This window comes from Tauraco erythrolophus, chromosome 12 (genome assembly GCF_009769465.1).
Source record: "Tauraco erythrolophus isolate bTauEry1 chromosome 12, bTauEry1.pri, whole genome shotgun sequence".
NCBI classification, from domain to species: Eukaryota; Metazoa; Chordata; class Aves; order Musophagiformes; family Musophagidae; genus Tauraco; species Tauraco erythrolophus.
In genome coordinates this window covers 10,975,826-10,982,840 of record NC_141476.1, presented here as the reverse complement: position 1 = coordinate 10,982,840, position 7,015 = coordinate 10,975,826, and the positions used below count along the sequence as shown (strand labels likewise).

The 7,015-nt window shown below is 46.2% G+C and overlaps 1 long non-coding RNA gene across 1 annotated transcript; it reads right to left on the bottom strand.

The window, feature by feature from the left end:
• Nucleotides 1-559: 559 nt before the first annotated feature.
• Nucleotides 560-5,510, bottom strand: LOC104374361 (uncharacterized). Its single transcript, XR_015222479.1, has 4 exons — nucleotides 5,470-5,510; nucleotides 5,344-5,399; nucleotides 2,982-3,069; nucleotides 560-734 (listed from the first exon to the last, which is right to left on the bottom strand). It is a non-coding gene; the product is annotated as an uncharacterized LOC104374361 (long non-coding RNA).
• Between the last annotated feature and the right edge of the window lie 1,505 nt (nucleotides 5,511-7,015).

Below are 7,015 nucleotides of genomic sequence, written 5' to 3'. Positions count from 1 at the left end.
CTGTTTCCCTCCCCCCTCCCCAAAAAAGGCACTGCTGTGAGTGTAAAGCAGCTGTAACGATGTCAGTATGCAGAAGTTCAAGGAAAACAAGGGGTAGGTGACTATTTATAGGATAAAGGCAAGTGTATGTTCAGCAGCCACTAGGACTATAGGGCAGAGCACCACAGCGTACCTAAGTAGTAATGTGAAGAGGAATATTGTTTCGGATAGTGGTTGACCCTTAGGCGACCGCTTTGCTGACAATGGAAGTATAACTCAACCTTTTGTTCAGAGAAAACTTCCAGCTTGTAGGAGAGCATGCGCTGATACAGCCACATCTTGGACAACTGCAGCGAAACCTAAACCTCCGGATTAAATCTGCAGGTTTTAATGCTCAGGCCCTGACTCTTATTGTCAAAAACAGAGCAAAGTTGAAATTTAGTCTCACAAATGACTACCAAACCAGCAGATGCACTCGGGCTGCGTAAGGTCACAAGTGGTCTTCAGTAAAAGTTTCATTTCCAGTATAAAACCGTAATGCCATTTTTAAAACAAAACCTAAAGGTAAAGAGAGAAAATATTACATCTTAACAAAAAAGATTTATTCTGACTAAACAAAATGTACAATGTTTCCCAAATGGTAGTGAGTTTTCATGACTCTCTGAAGCCTGCAGATCCATTGAGTAACTCGATCGCTTCTTACCCTGGAGTTTGAACAAACTACTTTTTGCCAGACTTCTTTATTCCACCGCTGGCTGCCAAAAGAAACAACACAACTAGTTAGACAACTGTTACAGAGCTTAGCTACAAATTTAGTTCCTCATAAAATCAAATCCCCACTAGACTGCCCGTACAACTCAGATCCCCATGGGTGAATTGGTTTTGCATGTGTTACTGTTCTCTGTTTGTGATCTCACATACTCTACTCTGAATGAATAACCTACTTAACATTAGAAACCAAGTTTCTCCTGGAACCAAATATGTTCTATGAATCTACAAGAGAACTACATATTTCAACAATCCCTTTGTTCCTCCATGGACACCCTCCATTATTTATTTCTTATACAGCAGGAGTATAGTCTGGCCAGACTAAATTCAAGGTTAAGGAAATAAAAGCATCGGTATCGCTACAGCAACCAGAGCCCCCAGCTGGGATCAAAGCTTTACAGAAGCAGGTGATGTAAACTGGAATGATGAGAATTCCAGTTTTCTGGAATTATCTGTTCTCTGCAGTCCCTATTACTGAAGAGACTAAAGCAGGGTGAAAGAACACAATATATTAGCAACAAGTGTGGCATTTTTTGTAAATGCTGTTTTTTACAGCATGTGTCGTGTATGACCAGTGGAAAGGAAAAAACAGCAAGGCTCCAGCAAGACAGGCTGCAAGGGCTGATGATCAACAACAGACTTTGCACCGCGATATGGTTCTAACACCCCTAGCCCTGTAGAAACATCTCTTTTTAACAAGGAAAAACACCGCCTTGCTGAGGCTCTTGGGAATAGTCTAGCCCTCCCACAGTAACATAATAATCACTATCTGCTTTGGCAAGCATTGGGCAAGGACCAGATGAATGAAATTCAGTCTAGAAAAAGGCAGAATAACGGCGGGAAAGAACTATGAAGAAATCTGTAAGCTGAAGCACTCTACACAGAACAAGTTTAAGATGGTACGGACAGAGAAGAGAGGCTCAGTGAATTGTTTTACATTGGTCTGTTAACACCAAAGACATTCTGAGTCCCACAGCCAGCATGTTTTTTGTACACCAGTAAATCAGAGAAGCTAGATCAATTTGAGATAAACAAACAAGAAACATCCCAAGTCAGTGGGACTGGACGGCATGCCCTCTAAGAGCACTGACAAGCTCTAATGTGAAAATGCAGAACTGCTGGCTAAGGTTTGAAACTTATCATTACAGCCACTACGTCAAAGGACTCTCCAACTGTCAGCATAGCTCCCAGGTACAGAAATGGTTCTATAAAGAACTGGGGAACTACAGACAAGTAAGTCTGACCTTGAGCTCTGAAAACATAACAGAGTCTGTAATAAAGCAAAAGGATAAACACAGCCTTGTGAAAGTTAACAGGACTTCTGTAAACAGTAAATCCTTCCTCTCTGACCTGCTGGAATTCTGAGGTTATCATTAAGCGTATGGATAAAGTGAATCTAGGGGACTTTGTATTTTCAAACAGCATGGGAGAAGATTCCATAGCAAAGGTTGTTAGTGAAACAAAGTTGCTATGGGATTGCTGGAAAGGTCTTTTTGGGACCTTTCCTAAAGGGAAGTTTAATGCTCTTCACAGAACAAGTGATTAGTCAAATTAATGGACCACAGGTCACAAACACCTCGAGGGAAAAGGCGGGGTGCACCCATTAACATCTGTAATCCGATCATTGCAAATGCTGGAGGAGTACAAGGCAGTGCACACGCTCACGGTAACACTGCCTCCTACCATTGCTGTCTGAGACAGACAAGGCTCGGTGCACCATCAAGATGCGCCCTGCAGACTTTCTTCCGTGACACCTCGTACCTTACAGTCACTTAGGCAAAAGGGTTGAAGCCAGACTAATTTCCAGTCACTTTTTTTTTCTGCCAGGAATCTACTGCTTTTCAAGAAATTCACCCTCTAAGAGAACAAGTACTGGACTTGTTAAACTTTCAGATCTGTGGCAAAGCCTACATGTAATATACCTGAAAAGAAAAGAACGGTGTGCTAAAATGAGAGTAGAAATGTCTCTGCACCATCCCACTGGAGTAGGCTACCACGCCAGACACACTGTTACGCCTGCTAAACCAGAACCCGCATCAGTAATTTGGGGATGAAATTGCATAATGAAAGAAAGAAAAAAAAATTAGCCTCTATTTATTAATTATCTGCACCTGCCATTGACTTACTGGTGTATGTTAAATAAGCCAGAAGTACATGCCTTTTTATGTTTGTCAAGCAAAAACATTAAAGTTTTGAAGCCCTCCATTTTCCTATCAGTATGGCACCTCACTTACTGAGGGGCCCTTTTCCAGCAGCCTTTGCTTTCATCTCCTCAAGTTTCTTTTGCTCCTCCTTCTGCTTTTGTTTAAATGCCAGATCTGTCTGAAGAAAAGAACAAGTGTTTGTTAACATCTCCTCCCCCAGAAAACTCAGAAACAACTGACAAGCAATGAGAAACAAATGTAATGTTCTAGCAGCAATAACAACCTGACTGAACTGATGCAAGAGGGCTGAATGCAACTAAATAAGCAAAGTTCTTCTGCTGTACCAGAGCACAATGGTTTAAACTTTTAACTTTGATCTTTCTGAAATTAAACAAGTACCATTTCCTATGGCATAATCTCATTCTGCCCTCTGAATGATAGATGTTTGCACTAAAACCATTCATAATACGCCACCAGGGATACTGGGAGCCTAGCGCACAAGCGCAGTCCAGCAGTAAAACTCAGATTATATAGGATGTAAGGAAAAAAAGGTTGTTTTTACCTAAAAAAAAAGCATTAATTTTGAAAAAATCCTTCCATGCACACATCACTATTTTCACCATGTTTAATACATCTGTGTTAGTTCCAAGAAATCTAACATGACATCTGGCAAACTGTACAGGCAAGCCAGCTGTTGAGCATCCCTGCTAGAATGGCCTCCAGATTCGGAGCTCTGGCACACTCTGTCCCTCAGACACATATTCCTCAGAGACATTAAGGCGGAAAGGGACCACAGTCTTTTCCCCGGCACTCAGGATTTGGGGTAACTAAACTGAGGACCTTGACAGCTGAGATTCTATAGATTCTTCGCCAATCCAGTCCATGGCTCAACCACCTTTATAACTGGAAAGTTTTCCTCTTAAGTCAAGCCTTCTCTTGCTGCAACGTAAGCCTCTTACTTCCCCAACCGACCCCACACATAACAGAATAGTCTGTTTCTCTCTCCAGCTTTTCCACTGTTTTTTTTTCCCTGTAGACTAATGTGTCTTTCCTAGTAAATCAATCCCTCCCATTTATCCACTCCTGTGTTTTTTTCTTCTTGCAATGTGTTGCCCTCAAGTGCTTGCAGTTTTGCAGTGCTGGGAGGAAAAGAAATATTTTTACATTGTGTTTGACACACAGGATTGTGTTTATACATCTTGTATGATTTTCTTCTTTTGCAACACCTGATTTTGCAGGTTTGTGTTCAGTGCATGATCTAAGTCTCAAATCCTTTCAGGTAGACCTGGAGTTTAGCCGGGTGTTCTCCTTGTATTTTATAAGTTGATTAGTCTTAGCAAAGAAAGGGACTAAGTATACATACTTAATTAAAATAATCAATTTTTTTCAAACTTTCTCCAATTTCTTAAGACTAATTTGACCACTAGTCTCGTCCTCTGACAGTCTGTGGCCCCTCCAAATTTTCTGTTTTCTACAAAGAGAATAAGCTCTATTGTCAGTCAGTCAACGAGCCAACCATGGCACTAATCAAAACATTACTCAGACTTCCATCAAAGACAAAGCTTCGCAAAGCCCCACGAGATGCGCCCTGCAGTCAGACACTGCGTTGTCAGCAGCTGCTCTCGGCGTGTGGCAGTCCAGCAAGCGGCACGCTCACCTCCATCGCCTTCCCAGGGCCTGTGCCTGCCTCGCGTTTGAGAATGTCACACGAGCTGCCATGGAGAACCTCACATCTGCTGCTTTTCTCCTCATGCACAGAGCAGAATTTCCTCTCTTTTGACGCTATTAGAACTTGGGGGCTTGTAAGCACTTTATTGGTTTTACCATTTCTCTAACAATAAAGCTTACTTAGAAAACAATGAATTTTTTTTTTTTTTTTTCCTTTTTCAGAGGGACATCATATTTGTCTTTTTCCTATCACTGGTGCCTCATCCATCCTCCATGATTCTTAGGAATTACAGCTTACACCCATACTCTGAGCCCTCACGTTGAGGCATCTCTAACACAAGACACGTTACTACCTAATATATTTAAACTACCTGCTAATCCCTGTTTTTTGTGTCCTGTCCTATAGCCTCTTGGGAGCACGTTAATTCCTTGGACTTCCCATCGCATCCCGCTGCTTTGGCGAGGACGTTCCAGCCTTCCCCGTGGCACCGGACCCCTCCGTTAGCCGACACTGCCGCGTTTGCCAAGGAGGCAGACGGGACGTCAGCAAAAAAAAAAAAAAAAAAGGGAAAACCGGAAGGGAGCGCATCGCCTCCCGGTGCCGTGCGGCCGCGTTTCACCGTCAGGAAGACGCTCCGCAAAGCGCGTACTGCTACGGCGAGCCGCGCTGAAGGGCCGCCCGGAGCGGAGAGCAGCCCCGCCGCACGCAGGGGCCGCGGCCCGGGCCAGAGCGCAGCGATGCCGGTCCGGTGCCGCCAGGGCCGGGGCCCGCCCGCCGCCCTACCTCGTCCAGGTCCTTCGACTGCTTCTTGGGCTGCTTCAGCGGCTTCTTCTTCCCGCCTGCGGGGACAGAGCAGACAGTGAGCGCCGGGCGGCCGCGCGGCGCGGGCGGCCCCGGGCCCGGCCTTACCCTCTCGGCCCGACATCGTGCCCGCTCCGCTCCGCGCCGCTCCGCTCGGTTCCGCCCCTCACCGGAGTGCGCACGCGGGCTCGCGCCGCCGGGCGGTCGCTTCCGCCCGGCCCCGCGCGGCCGCCGTAGCGCTTCCGCCGCCGCTTCCGCTGCAGGCGCCGGGCGGGCCGGGCCCCGCGCGGGCAGGGCTGGGCGGTGCGGCGGGGGCCCGCGGCGAGCGCCGCCCGGTGCGGAGGAGCGGCTCCATCCGGCCTCCGCCGCGCACGCAGCTCCGGGCCGCCCCTGAGCGCCGGCAGGTGAGGGCTGGCGGCGGGATCCCTCGCGGCGGGCCGCTCCCTCCCGTGGTCGCTTTCCGCGGCCGAAGGGAGGCTGGTGCTGCCGCCCGGGGCTGCGCGGCTGCTGAGGGCGGCAGCAGTCCCGCCGTGTTGCCCGTCGGGCGCCGGGAGCTGAGGCTCGTAGCTCTGCGTGCGGCGAAAGGGCCCCCGCCGGCAGGGAAGGGGTCGGTCGTGTGGAAAAACCAAGGCTTTTCCCTCCCCTCAGGCGTGAGAAGCGGAGTTGGGAACGTGTGGTGGCATATCGGAAATTCTGCTTTTACGTTTTTTGGTAGTGACAAAAGCGACCGCTGCAAAATAAGAAAAGACCCGTAAAAGCTGGTCTTAGTTGCTACCAGTGCGTGTAGCAACTGTGGTGTAAGCCTTGTGAAAGAATATTTATGTCAATGCCTGCAGGCAGAGGAAACTCATCTTCTTAGAAGGGGAAGCAAGAGAGGAGCAAGGCATGTTATCCCAGATGAAGCTTTCCTAACTGGCTTAGCTCAGACTGAGATTACTTTCTTTCCAGCCTGTTTGCAACTGTCTACCTAGAAATTCTTCTAAAAATCTCGACTTTCTCTGTCTTTTTGCTATACTGTCTCAATAGCCTGAATATTTGGTAAAACTCTTGGTGTAGTAGCGCAGTTAAAAGAGGGAAATGTTGTAGTCTAGAAGGGACAAAGTTCGGTTGAGGTTTTAGTGCATAGCATGCGACGTAGAGTAGGTGGTGTAACGGTGAGACAAGTGGGTGATGCAGGAAGGAGAGTGAACTCACTTCATTTCTGTGCTCTTGTGGTTTTGATCTACCATATTATTATGCATATAAAACAACTGGTAAGATTTTCATAATGGTGCTTGGTGTTACTATTGTTTGTTAGAAATACTTAACAGGGAATGAACCTGTGACGTTCAGAATCAGGAGCCAGCTAAAAGCTGATGCAAAACGTCTTCCAGTAGGAAGAATCCTTTTCTGTGGAAATACCTGTATTTGCACATATATGATGTCATTAACCACCTAAAATTTACATGGAAAACTGTTTCAAAATAGTTTTTAAAAACTGCTTTCTCAATAATGTGGCTCTTCCTTATGTTTTAGTTTTGTAGACAACCTCGTGAGAATACTTGTCGTCAGTTCAACACTTCTATGTTTTCACTCTGTCCTTTATGCGTTTGTCTTTACATTCTTCAACACTTTGTGTATCTTGAATGATCAAGCCCCATTTTTTTTTTTTATC